Source organism: Mustelus asterias, chromosome 2 (genome assembly GCF_964213995.1).
Source record: "Mustelus asterias chromosome 2, sMusAst1.hap1.1, whole genome shotgun sequence".
Lineage (NCBI taxonomy): Eukaryota > Metazoa > Chordata > Chondrichthyes > Carcharhiniformes > Triakidae > Mustelus > Mustelus asterias.
In genome coordinates, this window is record NC_135802.1 from 51,170,542 (window position 1) to 51,188,190 (window position 17,649).

General features: G+C 44.5%; 1 protein-coding gene across 1 annotated transcript in view; it reads right to left on the bottom strand.

The window, feature by feature from the left end:
• The window catches only part of itga8 (integrin, alpha 8), a 219,576-nt gene that overhangs the window by 22,233 nt on the left and 179,694 nt on the right, over positions 1-17,649 (bottom strand). The window contains exon 26 of the mRNA XM_078235261.1: positions 13,796-13,909. The gene's annotated coding sequence lies outside the window, so the exon portion shown is untranslated. The remainder of the gene's footprint in view (positions 1-13,795; positions 13,910-17,649) is intronic.

The window sequence follows — 17,649 nt, forward strand, 5'->3', positions numbered from 1 at the left end:
ATTACACCTCATTATTTATAATGCATTATTGATGACCAGAAGCTGAACTGGACTAGCCATATAAATAGCTTGGCCACAAGAGCAGATCAGAGGCTTGGAATCCTGTGGGGAGTAACTCACCTCCTGACTCCCTGAAGTTAGTACACAATCCACAAGGCACACGTCAGGAGTGTGATGGAATTTTTTCCACTTGTCTGGATTTGTGCAGCTCCAACAACACTCAAGAAGCTTGGCATCATCCAGGGCAAAGCAGCCTGCTTGATTGGCATCCCTTCAACATTCATTCACTCCCTCCACCACTGCTGCACAGTAGCAGCAGGGGTTAGCATCTACAAGATGCACTGCAGAAACTCATCACGACTCCTTAGGCAGCATCTTCCAAACCACCATCTAAAAGGACATGGGCAGCAGACACATGGAGACATCATCACCTGGAAATTCCCCTCTAAGTCACATACCATCCGGGCTTGGAAATATGTCGCTATTCCGTTACTGTTGGTGGGTCAAAATCCTGGAACTCCCTCCCTAACAGCACGGGTGTACCTACACCACATGGACTGCAGCGGTTCAAGAAGGCAACTCACCACCACCTTCTCAAGGGCAATTAGGGGTGTGCAATAAATTCTGGATAGCGAGTGATGCCCACAGTCCTTGATTGAGTGCAATTGGAGGATTACAGGCAGGTGTATAGATACGTATGTACACACGCAAGCACACACACACCCTTCCTAGCCACACACCATTTTCTGTTATGCTGCTAGAATTCTAATGACTCCTTCAGAATGTTCTCTCTCCTCAATACCATTTTCCTTTTATCAAAAATTGCTGTAATCTCTAGACAGATTAGTGCAGCTGCAGAACTGAGTGCATACCATTTGGTAAATATGAGGTCATCCATTTTGGTAGGAATAACAGCAAAATGGACTATTATTTAAATGGTAAAAAATTGCAGCATGCTGCTGTGCAGAGGGACCTGGGTGTCCTTGTGCACGAATCTCAAGGAGTTGGGTTTGCAGGTGCAGCAGGTAATTAAGAAGGCAAATGGAACTTTGTCCTTTACTGCTAGAGGGATGGAGTTTAAAAACAGCGAGGTTATGTTGCAGCTGTATAAGGTGCTGATGAGGCCACACCGGGAGAACTGTGTACAGTTTTGGTCTCCTTACTTGAGAAAGGATATACTGGCACTGGAGGGGGTGCAGAGGAGATTCACAAGGTTGATTCCAGAGTTGAGAGGATTGGCTTATGAGGAGAGACTGAGTAGACTGGGGCTATACTCATTGGAATTCAGAAGAATGAGGGGAGATCTTATAGAAACATATCAGATTATGAAGGAAATAGATAAGATAGAAGCAGGGAAGTTGTTTCCATTGGCGGGTGAAACTAGAACTAGGGGGCATAGCCTCAAAATAAGGGGAAGCAGATTTAGGACTGAGTTGAGGAGGAACTTCTTCACACAAAGGGTTGTGAATCTGTGGAATTCCCTGCCCAGTGAAGCAGTCGAGGCTACCTCATTGAATGTTTTTAAGGCAAGGAAAGATAAATTTTTGAACAGTAAAGGAATTACGGGTTATGGTGAGCGGGCGGGTAAGTGGAGCTGAGTCCACGAAAAGATCAGCCATGATCTTATCGATTGGCGGAACAGGCTCGAGGGGCAGATGGCCTACTCCTGCTCCTAGTTCTTATGTTCTTATACTTGAGAGTTTGGTGAGTGAGGGAATTCGGTGATGTGGAGGGAGAGGTTGGTGGAGGGGCAAGGAGGTGTTTACTTCCTTTTGCTTATTCTACATTTCTCACCATGTAGGAATTGGTTCTTACTCTACTACAGAGAAAAGAGCTAGCTGTCAGTGGGTACTTGGTAAGTGGTTAAGATCTATTCCAGTCCTAAGGTTTGAACTGGTGCATAAACTGGTGTTAAATTCATGGGATCATTCATATGATGTGGGCGTCGCTGGCTAAGCCAACATTTATTGTCCATCCCTAATTGCCCTTTAGAAGGTGATGGTGAGCTGCCTTCTTGAACCGCTGCAGTCCATGTGGTGTAGTTACATCCAAGGTGCTGTTATGGAGGGAGTTCCATGATTTTGACTCATGGCAAGGAAGGAATGGCAATATATGTCAAAGTCAGGATGGTGAGTGGATTGGAGGGTACCTCAGATGATGGTGTTCCCACATGTCTGCTGCCCTTGCCTTTCTAGATGGTAGTGGTCATGGGTTTGTAAGGTGCTGTCTCAGGAGCATTGGTGAGTTCCTGCAGTACACCTTGTAGTTGGTATAAACTGCTGCCGCTGTGCACTGGCTGTGGAGGGAGTTTGTGGGTGGAATGTCAATCAAATGGACTGCTTTGTCCTAAATGGTGTTGAGATTCTTGAGTGTTGTTCGAGCTGCACTTATCCAAGCAAGTGGAGAGTATTCCATTATATTCCTGACTTGTACCTCATACATGATGGACAGGCTTTGGGGAATCAGGAGATGAGTTACTCACCACAGGATTCATTGCCTCTGACCTGCTCTTGTAGTCACAGTTTTATATTGTTAGTCCAGTTGAGTTTCTGGTCTCTGGTAACCCCCAGGATGTTGGTAGTGAGGAATGCAGCACTGGTAATGTCATTGAATGTCAAGGGACGATGATTTTGTTCTTGTTAGAGCTACTCATTACCTGGCACTTGTGTGGCACGAATGTTACTTGCCACCTGTAAGCCCAAACCTGGAGATTGTCCAGGCCTTGCTGCATTTGGACATGGGCTGCCTCAGTATCTGAAGTGTCAGAATGGTGCTGAACAATGCATAATCAATAACGAACATCCGACCTTCTGACCTTACGATGGAAGGAAGCTCAGTGATGAAGCACAAAGATGGTGTACATGGCTCACTTCCAGCTCTGCCTTGGGTCATCTGCTGCTGAAAACCTCATCTTGATTTTCACCTCCAGACTCAATAATTCTGTCCTTCCATGCTCCATAAACACCAGCACATTTCAAAGGCTACCCCACCCACACCAGATCCTGCTTCCCTGTCTGCGCTGTCCTGGCTGACCTTAGTTCCCAGTTCCTCAGCAACTGAAATTCTTCACTGTCTTGTTTCTGGCTGGGCCAGTGATCAAGAAGTGGGTGCTGTATAATATTAATCCCAAATAGTAGTCTATTGTTTGGCTGACTGGGGTATACAAAAGAGGCATACATGAGGTCCAGGCAGCTAAAAACAGATGGAGCACTGGAGCAATACAGAGAAAGTAGAAAAGAACTCAAACAGGGAGTTAGAAGGGCAAAAAGGGGGTCACGAAATGTCCTTGGCAGACAGAATTAAGGAGAATCCTAAGGCATTTTATATATACGTTAGGAACAAGAGGGTTGTTAGGGAAAGAATCAGACCTCTCAGGGACAAAGGAGGGGAATTATGCTTAGAACCAAAGGAAGTAGGAGAGATCCTAAATGAATACTTTGCATCAGTATTCACAAAGGAGAGGGACATCTTGACTGGTAGTGTCTCAGAGGGATGTGTTGACCCACTAGAAAAAATCTCAATTACAAGGGAGGAAGTGTTAGGTTTTTTAGGAAACATTAAGACAGACAAATCCCCAGGGCCAGATGGCATCTATCCTAGACTCCTCAGGGAGGCAAGAGATGAAATTGCTGGGCCTCTAACAGAAATCTTTGTCTCTTCACTGGACACAGGTGAGGTCCCAGAGGATTGGAGGATAGCAAATGTGGTCCCGTTATTTAAGAAGGGTAGCAAGGATAACCCGGGTAATTATAGGCCGGTGAGCTTGATGTCCGTGGTAGGGAAATTGTTGGAGAAGATCCTTAGAGATAGGATATATGCGCATTTAGAACTGAATAATCTCATTAGAGATAGACAGCATGGTTTTGTACGAGGGAGGTCATGCCTTACAAATTTGGTTGAGTTTTTTGAGGAGGTGACAAAAGCGATTGACGAGGGAAGGGCCGTGGATGTCGTCTATATGGATTTTAGTAAAGCGTTTGACAAGGTCCCTCATGTCAGGCTGGTACAAAAGGTTAAATCTCACGGGATAAAAAGTGAGCTAGCTAGATGGGTGGAGAACTGGCTTAGCCATAGAAGACAGAGGGTAGCAGTGGAGGGGTCTTTTTCCGGTTGGAGGTCTGTGACTAGTGGTGTTCCACAGGGGTCTGTACTGCGACCTCTGCTGTTTGTGATATATATAAATGATTTGGAGGAAGATGTAGCTGGTGTGATCAGTAAGTTTGCAGATGACACAAAGATTGCTGGAGTTGCGGATAGTGATAAACATTGTCAGAGAATACAGCAGGATATAGATAGGCTGGAACATTGGGCGGAGAAATAGCAGATGGAATTTAATCCAGATAAATGCGAAGTGATGCATTTTGGTAGATCTAATGTAAGGGGGAGCTATACAATAAATGGCAGAACCATCAGGAGTATAGACACACAGAGGGACCCGGGTGTACAAGTCCACAGATCCTTCAAGGTGGCAGCACAGGTGGAGGGGGTGGTGAAGAAGGCATATGGCATGCTTGCCTTTATTGGACGGGGCATAGAATATAAAAGTTGGCACATAATGTTGCAGCTGTATAGAACGTTGGTTAGGCCACATTTGGAATACTGCGTCCAGTTCTGGTCACCACACTACCAGAAGGACTTGGAGGCTTTGGAGAGAGTACAGAAAAGGTTTACCAGGATGTTGTCTGGTATTGAGGGCCTTAGCTATAAGGAGAGATTGGGTAAAATGGGGTTGTTCTCCCTGGAAAGACGGAGGATGAGGGGCGACCTAATAGAGGTGTATAAAATTATGAAGGACATAGATAGGATGAACAGTGGGAAGCTTTTTCCCAGGTTGGAGGTGACAAACACAAGGGGTCACGGGTTCAAGGTGAGGGAGGCAAGGTTCAACACAGATGTCAGGGGGACGTATTTTACACAGAGGGTGGTGGGGGCCTGGAATGCACTGCCAAGCAAGGTGATTGAGGCGGACACGATGGGATCGTTTAAGACTTATCTAGATAGCCACATGAACAGACTGGGAATAGAGGGATACAAACGAATGGTCTAGTTGGGCACATGAGCAGCGCAGGCTTGGAGGGCCGAAGGGCCTGTTCCTATGCTGTATTGTTCTTTGTTCTTCTTTATTATCACTGCTTGGCTGAGTTTCACATGCTAATGGGTTTCCATACAGTACATGTCCCAATCATCTGAGAATGAATGACAGTTTCAGGAAGTTGTAATGACAGATTGTCTCTATAACATGATTTCTGGTTTGTTAACATGAGCTATTCGGATCACAAGTATTACAAAGTTTTTCAAGTGGCAGAATTCTTCTCACAATTAATGATATGAGGGATTGTATTAGGTGGCAAGAACTCTCTTTCTGAAGGAATGTAAAATGATTTCCATTCATAACGCACGGAATCTGAGGACTGTACATATGCAAACTGAGTGAGTTGCTGGGGAGGATACAAGGGGGGGAGGGGTGGCATAGAGGTAGCAAGAGTGATCTGAGGGGTTATGGGCTGGAATGGGGGATTACGTGAGGGTTGATGGAAATGGAGAGTAATGTTTAGGGGGCCTCTAAACACTTTTGGGAGCTGGGATACTCTATTGGAGAATCCTAACAGATTCACCGCCACAGCCACAATCCTCACACACTGCAGAGCAAACTGCACTGCGACCTGTGGTACCTGAGCCGAGAGTGAAGAGACAAAAGTAGCCAGTGTAATCATACATAGGTCGGGTGTGCGGTTTGTGGGCTGTGAAAGTGTGCGGGTTGGCTTTCCCAGGCCCAGAGGAAGATTCAGCCCGTGGAAAGCACAGTCCATACTTCTTAGCACTGAACTTTACAACTTACACAATATCATTATGGCAATCTTGATGCTGGCTGGATGTTTGGCTGTACTTGCACATTTCTGGGACATGCTAGTTAGCTCTAATTGCCTTTTCCTGTTCTCAAAGATTCTTGTTTATTTATGTTACTGTTAACCTAATTTGTTGCTAATGCGATGGATTACTGCTTCCTGATCCACTGCGTCAGAGAAGCTACAAGAAGTAACACTCATCTTGATCTGGTGTTTGTAAGTGATCCAAACAACTTTGGAAGAAATGGAAGATATGTCACCCGTGAGGTACAGTGAACACAGAATAACTTCAGGATAATCTGGCATTCAGAATAAGGCCAAGGCTCGGGCGCTAGGTATACAATTATCAAAGAATCATAGAATCTCTACAGTGCAGAAGGAGGCCTTTCGGCCCATCGAGTCTGCACCAAACACAATCCCACCCAGGCCCTATTCCCGTCACCCCACATATTCACCCTGCTAATCCCTCTATCCTACGCATCCCGGGACACTAAAGTACAATTTAGCATGGCCAATCAACACAACCCGCACATCTTTGGAGTATGGAAAGAAACCGGAGCACCTGGAGGAAACCCAGGTGGACATGGGGAGAACGTGCAAACTCCGCACAGATAGTGACCCAAGCCAGGAATTGAACCCGGATCTGGTAGATGTGGTTTGTATGGATTTTAGCAAGGCGTTCGTTAAGGTCCCCCATGCAAGGCTTCTAGAACAAGTGAGAGGGCATGGGATCCAAGGTGCTGCTGCCCTGTGGATCCAGAACTGGCTTGCCCAAAGGAGGCAGAGAGTGTGTATAGAGGGGTCTTTTTCTAAATGGAGGTTGGTCACCAGTGGTGTGCCCCAAGGATCTGTTCTGGGACCCTTGCTGTTTGTCATTTTCATAAATGACCTGGATGAGGAAGTGGAGGGATGGGTTGGTAAGTTTGCCGACAACACGAAGGTTGGTGGGGTTGTGGATAGTCTGAAGGGACATCAGAAGTTACAGAGGGACATAGATAGGATGCAAGACTGGGCGGAGAAGTGGCAGATGGACTTCAACCCAGATAAATGCGTAGTGGTCCATTTTGGCAGGTCAAATGGGATGAAGGAGTACAATATGAAGGGAAAGACTCTTAGTACAGTAGAGGATCAGAAGGACCTTGGGATCCGGGTCCATAGGACTCTAAAATCGGCCCCGCAGGTGGAGGAGGTGGTTAAGAAGGTGTATGGTGTGCTGGCCTTTATCAATCGAGGGATTGAGTTTAGGAGTCCGGGGATAATGATGCAGCTATATAAGACCCTCGTCAGACCCCACTTGGAGTACTGTGCTTAGTTCTGGTCGCCTCATTACAGGAAGGATGTGGAAAAGATTGAAAGGGTGCAGAGGCGATTTACAAGGATGTTGCCTGGATTGAGTGGCATGCCTTATGAGGATAGGCTGAGGGAACTCGGTCTTTTCTCCTTGGAGAGATGTAGGATGAGAGGAGACCTAATAGAGGTATATAAGATGTTGACAGGCATAGATCGGGTGAACTCTCAGAGGCTTTTTCCCAGGGTGGAAATGGCTGCTACGAGAGGACACAGGTTTAAGGTGCTGGGGGGTAGGTACAGGGGAAATGTTAGGGGGAAGTTTTTCACACAGAGGGTGGTGGGCGAGTGGAATCGACTGCCGTCAGTGGTGGTGGAGGCAAACTCAATAGGGACTTTTAAGAGACTCCTGGATGAGTACATGGGACTTAATAGGATGGAGGGTTATAGGTAGGCCTAAAAGGTAAGGATATGTTCGGCACAACTTGTGGGGCCGAAGGGCCTGTTTTGTGCTGTAGCTTTTCTATGTTTCTATGTTTCTATCCCTGGAGCTGTGAGACAACAGTGCTAAACACTATGCCACCATGCCTCCCTTTTGAGGAGAAATGACGGGACAATTGATTGAAGGATATTGTTTAATGACACCTCAGTAAAGGACATGTGAAATGCTTTTGCAGGTATTATGTTAATCATACCTAAAATCAGCATGCTCAGTAATCAGGCACAACACTGAATGGATTAATAAATAAATCTAAAGTGAAATAAAGAGGTTAAATGTCGCTACAAATACTTCAGAGAAAGAGGGAGTTCACTGCGTGAATGTGTTAAAGGGACAATCAGGGGACCAAGGAGAGACGTGGAATTAAAGCGAAATGGCAGAGACGAAACATAACTGGAAGTAATTCTTTCCCGGTGCTGTGCAGTTGGATTCCGAAGCTCTCTCAAAACTGCCTCAGGTTATATGCTGAGCAAAACTTTTCTCTGGAAAAGCATTCCCTTGCTCCGTAACCCAAACACTCCCTTAGTTCAGAGCAGCAGGAGATGGAAATTTTTGTCCAATGAGCCTCAAAGCAAAGTGGATCCAAAATGTTTTCTCTGGCAAATTTATTAGAGTTTTTTTGAGGATGTAACTTGTAGGTTGGTTAAAGAGGAACCAGTAGATGAAGTATACTTGGATTCCCAAAGGGCATTTGATAAGATCCCACAGAAAAAATTAATACGCAAGATCAGGACTCACATGAGAGAGGCTGATATACAAGCATGGACAGAGGATTGATTAAAGGACTGGAAGCAGAGAGTAGAGATAACTGGGGCATTTTCAAGTTGGCAGGCTGCAACTAGTGGATCGTAGCAAGGATCAGTGCAGGGGTCTCAGCTATTTACAATCTATATTATTGACTTTAACTATAAGAAACCAGGAGCAACTTATCTCTAAGTTTGTTAACTACATAAAACAAGGTGGGAGTGCAAGCTATGACAAGGACACACAGAGGTTAAAAAGAGATATAACAAGTTAAGTGAATGGCAACAAGTTAACAGATGGAATACAATGTGAGGAAATGTGAGGTTATTTACTTTGGTAGTAGCAATAGGAAAACAGAACCTTTTTATAAAGGCTTGAAACTTCTAAATATTGATGTTCTGTGGAAATTGGGTGTACTCATACAGGGAACACAGCATGCAGATTCAGCAAGCATTTAGGAAGACAAATAGCATATTGACATTTAGTATAAGAGGATTGGATACAATAATAAAAAGGCTTGCTACAGTTCCACAGAGCTTTGGTAAGTCCACGCCTGAACACAGTTTTGGTCTCTTTGTTTGAGGAAGGGTATATTGCATCGGAGGTGCCACTGTGTGATGATTCACTGGATTAGGCACTGGAATGAGAGGATTGTCCTCTGATGAGAGGTTGAGTAAATTGGATTTTTACTCTCTGGTGTGTAGAAGAATGAGAGGTGATCTCATCGGAACATACAAGTTTCTGAAGGGCTTAACAGGATAGGCATTGAGAGGATGTTTTCCTGGCAGGGGAATCTAAAACACAGGGGACACAGTCTCAGGATACGTTGCCAATCATACAGGACTGAGTTGAGGAGATTTGTTTTTCACTCAAAGGGTTGTAGGTTCTTTGCTCCAGAGGGTTGTGGATGCTCCATTGTTGAACATATTAAAGGGTGGGATACACAGATTTTTGGTCTCTCAGGGAATCAAGGAGTATGGGGACTGGGTGTGACGGTGGAGTTGAAGTTGAAGGTCAGCCTATCGAATCATGAAGCAATTTTGTCAGGGTTTGTTGGTCTATTCCTTACTCTTATGTTCTTAGCACAACCTTGAAATGACCAAGAACAGGAGAGACATCATACACTTCTATGTGTGGCAGTAGTAGCAGGAATCCCTAATACTCAGAAACATAATGGGCAGGAATTTTCGGCGGGCGGGATGGGAAAAGTCTGCCCAATTATTTCAAAGGAAGTCCTGTTTTTGGTACAGGTCTCTATTTAACAAGTATAACTCTTTCAAAAAAGTAGCCCAAGATTCCTGTTTGAAAGTACCACAGGTTTATGCTGTTTCATTTGGTTCATGATGATAGGATGTCAGGGCTCAAGTTTCCATCTTTTTCTTTTCCTATTCTCTCTATTCCTACCAGACCCCTTCTCTCACCTCTCTTGGTCAGTCATTTGGAAGAGAATGGTGAGGCCCAAGGCCCCCCATATTGACCACTTGGGCCTTATATTGGAGTACACTATTAAAGAGTTGTGCAATATTGGTCTGTTTTTAGTGTCACAACAACCCTCAGGTAAATGTGTCTGCAGAACAGGTTCAGGAGTCCAAGGGTCTGGGAATTAGAAGCAAAGGTGTTTCGGAGTGGATGCTGAATGTGGGGCACCTGATTCTACCTTTAGATAAGTAAATGTAAAAAAAACCCTACGTTGTATGTCAGGCCCAAGGTCTAGTTGCGAGTCAACCAATCTTTCTGAGGGGGACTCAAGCAGATGTTAGACTCCTTATTTGCATGTGCAAAGTGAATAACTCCTGCTTAATACATGGGTCAAGGACGATTATTCCTTCCCAGTATGGTGGGTGATATGCATATGCTTTCCGCAGTCCAATTGAGTAGGCCAGTTAGTGCCTGAGTAATGGATACTAAGGCCTGGATTCTCCCAGCCCACTGTGCTGCTCGAGTAGCGCAACAGGCCGGGAGACATCAGCAGGGGAAAGTGCCGGAGATTCATTCAGCTGAATATGCCTAAAAAACGGGCGGGAAGTTCTCCTGTTTTCCGTTGGGCACTTGGTTTTTTTTTGGGAGAATCCCAACCTACATGACCACATTTATTGGCTATTAACTCTTACTAGGTCTGGTTCCATGGGTGTAAAGACACTCAACCACACAGGATCTACTTTTTATAAATAACAATAAAACAGGGGAGGTAGTGGAAGCAGATACAGTAGTGACTTTTAAGGGGCGTCTTGACAAATACATGAATAGGATGGGAATAGAGGGATATGGTCCCCGGAAGGGTAGGGGGTTTTAGTTCAGTCGGACAGCATGGTCGGTGCAGGCTTGGAGGGCTGAAGGGCCCGTTCCTGGGTTGTAATTTTCTTTGTTCTTTGTTCCAAATTATGTGATTAAACATTGCACGATCGGATGTCAAGTCAGGTGATCAGACGTCCAGGAATATGTTTAACCAGAATTGACAATCTGAGTTTAGATATAACTGTCAGCCATCCTGGAGAAAAATGTTTGAGATAATTAAATGGTAGGTAGGTCATGGATCTTTAGCTGAGATTGTTCTGTACTGCATGTTAGCAATTTAGGGTTTAACTGCTTGAGCATTGGGAAAATTGGATGGAGAATTACCTGGGGCTGCCTCTAAAGTAAAGTTTATTTATCAGTCACAAGTAGGCTGACATTAACACGACAATGAAGTTACTGTGACAATCCCCTAGTCGCCACACTCCGGCGCCTGTTCAGATGCACTGAGGGAGAATTTAGCATGGCCAATGCACCTAACCTGCACATCTTTGGACTGTGGGAGAAAACCCATGCAGACACAGGGACAACGTGCAAGCTTGACACAGACAGTGGCCCAAGCCGGGAATCAAACTTGGGTCCCTGGTGCTGTGAGGCAGCAGTGCTAACCACTGCCATCCACTCTGATAGTAGCTGCAGGTTAAAGAACTGTGATTACAAATAAGAACATACGAACATAAGAAATAGGAGCAGGAGGAGGCCATCTAGCCCTTCGAGCCTGCCCCACCATTCAATAAGATCATGGCTGATCTGATAGTGGTTTAGTTCCACTTACCCGCCCGCTCCCCATAACCCTTAATTCCCTTATTGATCAGAAATCTATCTACCTGTGACTTAAACATATTTAACTGCTTCAATGGGCAGAGAATTCCAGAGATTCACTACCCTCTGAGAGAAGAAGTTCCTCCTCAACTCTGTTCTAAACTGACTCCCCCTTATTTTGAGGCTGTGTCCTCTAGTTCTTGTTTCCTTTCTAAGTGGAAAGAATCTCTCTGCCTCTACCCTGTCTAGCCCCTTCATTATCTTATATGTCTCTATAAGATCTCCCCTCAGCCTTCTAAACTCCAACGAGTACAGGCCCAATCTACTCAATCTCTCCTCATAAGCTAACCCCCTCATCTCCGGTATCAACCTGGTGAACATTCTCTGTACTGCCTCCAAGGCCAATATATCCTTTCGCAAATAAGGGGACCAAAACTGTGCTAGTTGCGGCCTCACCAATACCTTGTACAATTGCAGCAAGACCTCCCTGCTTTTATACTCCATCCCCTTCGCCAGAGTGAAATCAGAACTAAAAAGAAAAAGAACATGGACCACTGCAAAACTGGGCACAGACTCTTGTGGTAACTGAAAAATCTCCTTTTTAACCACAGACTTCAAACCTTTTAATAGACGGTCTGAATGGCCATCTTGTGATTTTACTGCACTGGAGTACCACAGAACGTTTCACAAAGACCATTCAACCCGCATCATGTCAGCTAGCTAAAAGCATTCCATTCAAATGCGGTTACATCATAAAATGCTCATGTTTGCTGGTCTGAACTGATGAAGAATCTTGGTGGAAAGATAAGCGAACCACGCCCCAGTGAACAGCATGGGATGTGCTGCACTTTGATGAAATAGCATTCACAAGACCAAAAAATCTTTGTGTTTTTAGGCCATATTTGCTCCTGTGAATGCTCCATCATACAGAAGAGATAAGATGAATAAATCAGAAGTAAAAATGTATTAGCTACAGGAGAGCTGCCTTTTATAAATGAGGGTGGAGTGTAGTACACAATAAGTGTACCCCTGATTGTTAAAAAATTCTAAATATGGCAAAAGTCACTTAAATAATGTGCAGAATGAAGCAAACTGTGGACATTTATTAAACTGATGAACATGCAAATTTCTAAATGCACACTGGTAAAACAAGCCATTAATATTTCTAGTAAATGAATAACTATTTGCCCTAGTCAATGCATTATGTAATTTGCAATTATGCTGCTTATCATCTACTTAAAAGATATACTTTTCTAAATACATTGTTGGTTCCGATATAAGCTGATGTAAGAGATTGTGTAAACTTTTAGCAAGCTAACCCAGATCATTTAAATGTTTATCCAACAATAAGTTTTTATTTTATAGCTTACTGTGTGACACTGTCTACACTTGCCGCTGCCTTAGAAAAGCAGCCAGCATAATTAAGGATCCCACACACTCCGGACATTCTCTCTTCCACCTTCTGTTGTCGGGAAAAAGATACAAAAGTCTGAGGTCACGTACCAACCGACTCAAGAACAGCTTCTTCCCTGCTGCTGTCAGATTTTTGAATGGACTTACCTTGCATTAAGTTGATCTTTCTCTACACGCTAGCTATAACTGTGACACTACATTCTGCACTCTCTCCTTTCCTTCTCTATGAACGGTATGCTTTGTCGTATAGTACGCAAGAAACAATACTTTTCACTATATACTATAGAGTATAAAAGCTGGAGTCTGATGATGCAGCTGTATAGAACGCTGGTTAGGCCACATTTGGAGTACTGCGTCCAGTTCTGGTCGCCGCACTACCAGAAGGACGTGGAGGCATTGGAGAGAGTGCAGAGAAGGTTTACCAGGATGTTGCCTGGTATGGAGGGTCTTAGCTATGAGGAGAGATTGGGTAGACTGGGGTTGTTCTCCTTGGAAAGACGGAGAATGAGGGGAGATCTAATAGAGGTGTACAAGATTATGAAGGGTATAGATAGGGTGAACAGTGGGAAGCTTTTTCCCAGGTCGGAGGTGACGATCACGAGGGGTCACGGGCTCAAGCTGAGAGGGGCGAAGTATAACTCAGACATCAGAGGGACGTTTTTTACACAGAAGGTGGTGGGGGCCTGGAATGCGCTGCCAAGTAGGGTGGTGGAGGCAGGCACGCTGACATCGTTTAAGACTTACCTGGATAGTCACATGAGCAGCCTGGGAATGGAGGGATACAAACGATTGGTCTAGTTGGACCAAGGAGCGGCACAGGCTTGGAGGGCCGAAGGGCCTGTTTCCTGTGCTGTACTGTTCTTTGTTCTTTATACTAATACATGTGACAATAATAAATCAAATCAAATCCAAATCAAATATACAGTTCATAATGTACTACTTTGTGTATTACCTTTAGGAAGGTTTGAATCCAGAGTCGAGATCGAATCTTCAGCACTGCACTCTCCCCTCTTCCCAGATAATCAACATGGCAAACTATTTTGGTACAATTAATGTTGTTACAATTCTGTGAAAAAACAAAGGGGTCAACGATAAGAAACTTTACCAAGATGCAATTAATTGAACTGTCTTCACAATTCTTCGATTCCTTTTCCCCCACAGGCAATCATAAATTTAAAAAGGAACTCAAAACTGAGCCTTGCATGTGATGCTTGTAAAATGTGTTTTTTATTTACATTATCAAAAAGAAGACTTGTAAACATTCTTGTGGTGACTGCCGTCCCCATTCCACCTCCCCCCCACCCCCCAACTGGTTTTACAGCACGTCATTCTGCTCCTTGATGTGGTGAAGTGCTCCATGAGTGCACGTAATGACATGGCTGAGGACGAACATTTTTCAGCCACAGATATTGATTGTACATTAAAGAGACAAGTTCAGTGACTGTTGAAGAGGACTGGTTACTGAAGCCATCATATCAAGTGGTTAGCAGGCTTTCTGTATTTGCTTATGAAATAGTACGTCAAAAGACACGCACATATAATGTACTGAAAACATTTTTCAGGATGGTCAGGTGTTACATACATGTTTGGCAAGCCAATAAGTACAGTAAGAAGTCTCACAACACCAGGTTAAAGTCCAACAGGTTTATTTGGCAGCACAAGCCTTTGGAGCGTTGCTTTAACCTGTTGGACTTTAACCTGGTGTTGTGAGACTTCTTACTGTGCTTATTCCAGTCCAACGCCGGCATCTCCAATAAGTTACAGCAGACAAGCATCATGCAAATTCTCTAATGGAATCAATGGGTAGGTTTCCAGCCTGCTGCCTCAGGTAATCCCGATGTATTTTCTCCACCACATCCTATGACTATCTTTAAACAAAAGTATAAACATTAATAAGTCTGAAAATTAAGGTACTTTTTCAATTTACAGTTATCCCTTATTTAGCAGGCCCTGGTAATTGTGGGTGCAAATCCTGTAATGGTGCTAAATCTCGAGAGGCGCGAAGATGGGATTTGCGCCAGTGAGATCTCAGTTTGTGAGATGCCCTGACCCCGTCAGTGACGTGATATGCATATTTTCACATATATTCTCATGTCATTAAAGAGCTTGATGCCATTGTGGCTGCCCATGATGCACCCTCCCCCAGCGCCCCCCCATGGTGGTGTGCTGCCATGCCAGCACGAATCACAACTGGTTCATAAACGAAAACGAGTTGGGATGACCATGCCGGGGCGCGGAGGTTCCTGTAGGCCTTGGAGGCTCAGGGACATGCCTGGCATTGTCTCCTGGCACTGCCATGGGGACAGGGATGGGATAATGCCAAGGGGACACTTGCAGGGGGGTACCTGCAGGGCACATATGCAGGGAGGGTTACCCTCCTCCATTGGGGTGGGTTCCCCATCTGTATGTGTGAAAGGGGCATTCTCCTTATCCATGGCGAGGGGGGGTTCCCTTCTGCGTGTAGAGTTTGGGGGGAGTTCCCCATCTCCACTGGGGGGAATCCTGGTGTCTGTGGGGGAAGGGGCTTCCTGATGCTCTTTAAAAATGGCATCTCCTGATCTCAGATTCCCGGCATTGCTGGCTTGTTTAGACCCTGCCCCTCCAGCTCGCTGTGTGATCCTTGCCAGCACTGGGTATTGCAGAGTGTCATTAAGTCAGGAGAGAAAAGGCATCTAAAACTGGTGAGTTTCTCACAGCTTCTCCTGCCTGTGCAACTTGAGGAAGATTGCACCCCGTCTGTGAATTGAAAATGCACTAAAGTATAAGAAAACATGTCGGGAAGGGTCTTTTGACTTGCCCTGATGAGAGATGACTTATCTCAAGCCTCTTCTGAAAGAGCAGAGATGGATTCCCAGGCTTCCTGATGGGACAGTGATCAATTCCTGGCCTTTCCTGGAGCCACTATGGGTGGTCCTCCTAACTCTAGTCTGACTGGAGCTGGGCTTGAGTCCTTCCCAAGGCCTTGCCTGCTTGCAACTGATTCCAATCCTAAGCCCTCCCCGGCCAGTAGTGATCCCAGTCCTGATAGCGATCCCTCAGCTTTGTGCCTGGCGCTCACTCTTCGCCTTCTTCTCGACCTGCATTCATAGAATCATAGAATCCCTACAGTGCAGAAGGAGGCCATTCAGACCATCAAGTCCCCACCAACTCTCCAACTGAGCATCTTACCCAGGCCCCATCCCTATAACTCCACGCATTTACCATACTAATCCTCCCTAACCTACACATTTTGGGACACTAAAGGGCAAATTAGCCAGGCTAATCCATCTAACCTGCACATCTTTGGATTGTGGGAGGAAACCTGAGCATCCGGAGGAAACCCATGCAGATATGGGGAGAACATGTAAACTCCACACAGACAGTCACCCAAGGCTGGAACTGAACCCAGGTCCCTGGTGCTGTGAGGCAACAGTGCTAACCACTGTGCCACCCAGCTATTGGTGCCAGCATGTTGCTGGGGCTGAGCTAGAGGCCGAAACCCGGTAACTGTTTTTAATGATGTTGATCTAGGGATGAATACTGAACAATACAATGGGGATAATTCCCCTGCTCTTCAAAATAGGGCTATGGGATCATTCACATCCACCCGAGGGGATGGACAGGGCTTCAGCTTAATGTCTGGTTTGAAAAATAGCACTTTACTCCGCACAAATGCATTTTATTTTTAAAATCAACAACATTCTTTTTTATATTCATTTGTGGGACATGGGCATTGCTGGCTGGGCCAGCATTTATTGCCCATCCCTAGTTGCCCGAGGACAGTTGAGAGTCAGCCGCATTGCTGTGGTTCTGGAGTCACATGTAGGCCAGGCCAGGTAAGGACGGCAGATTTCCTTCCCTTAAGGACATTAGTGAACCAGATGAGTTTTTCCGACAATCAACAGTGATTTCATGGTCAACAATAGATTCTTAATTTTGTATATTTTGTTTTTCTTTAAATTCAAATTCCACCATCTGCTTTGGCGGGATTTGAACCCTTGACCCCAGAATGTCAGCTGGGTTTCTGGATTAATCATCTAATGATAATACCACTAGGCCATCGCCTCCCCATTCATTCATTGAATGAAGTTCATTCTTGTTGTAAGATTTAAAGTAATTTGGTATTTTTTCACAGCCTTACTTCTGATTTAAATTATTAAGCTGAAAATTTGGCTAATGTTAAAATCCCATTAACTAAACATGCCAACAATTGTGACCTACCAGCAGAACAGCATTGCCACCTAGTTTGCCAATGGTTACAAGGAGATATACTAAGGGAAATTTCTGAAGGTACCAAAGATCAAATACACATAATACATATACAAAGCCCTCGAAACATAATTAAACTCAGTCCTCCATCCTCATACTATTAATCTTTGGAAGTGTATAGAATAATTACTACACTTCATTTTTTTAGAGTGCAGCTTTATAAAGGCCTATTATGTTAAGCACTTTTTATGGACAATATTCATATTTTAAAGATCACTTTAAGGAAATTATATTAGACATATCTTATGTATGTAATGTTCAAAGGGTATTTGGCACTTAAAAGGTTATCACCAGAAGCTAATTTCCAGAAATATCTAAATTATTCATTGAACATCCATCAAGCTGATTATGCTTTGCACTGTTTACTACGCCTTACAAGCAAATTGCAAAAAGGCAAGGTCAAACAAAATAAGGCAAGGTCACATCAGGAAAGACAGATTTGCGGCTATCATAAACTGCTCAATGCTCGCAAGCAATTCTCCAAACCATTACAATTAGTAAAATGTAGTTTCAACCATAAAAACACACAGAAAGTCAAAAATGCTCCAGTGTGCCTGT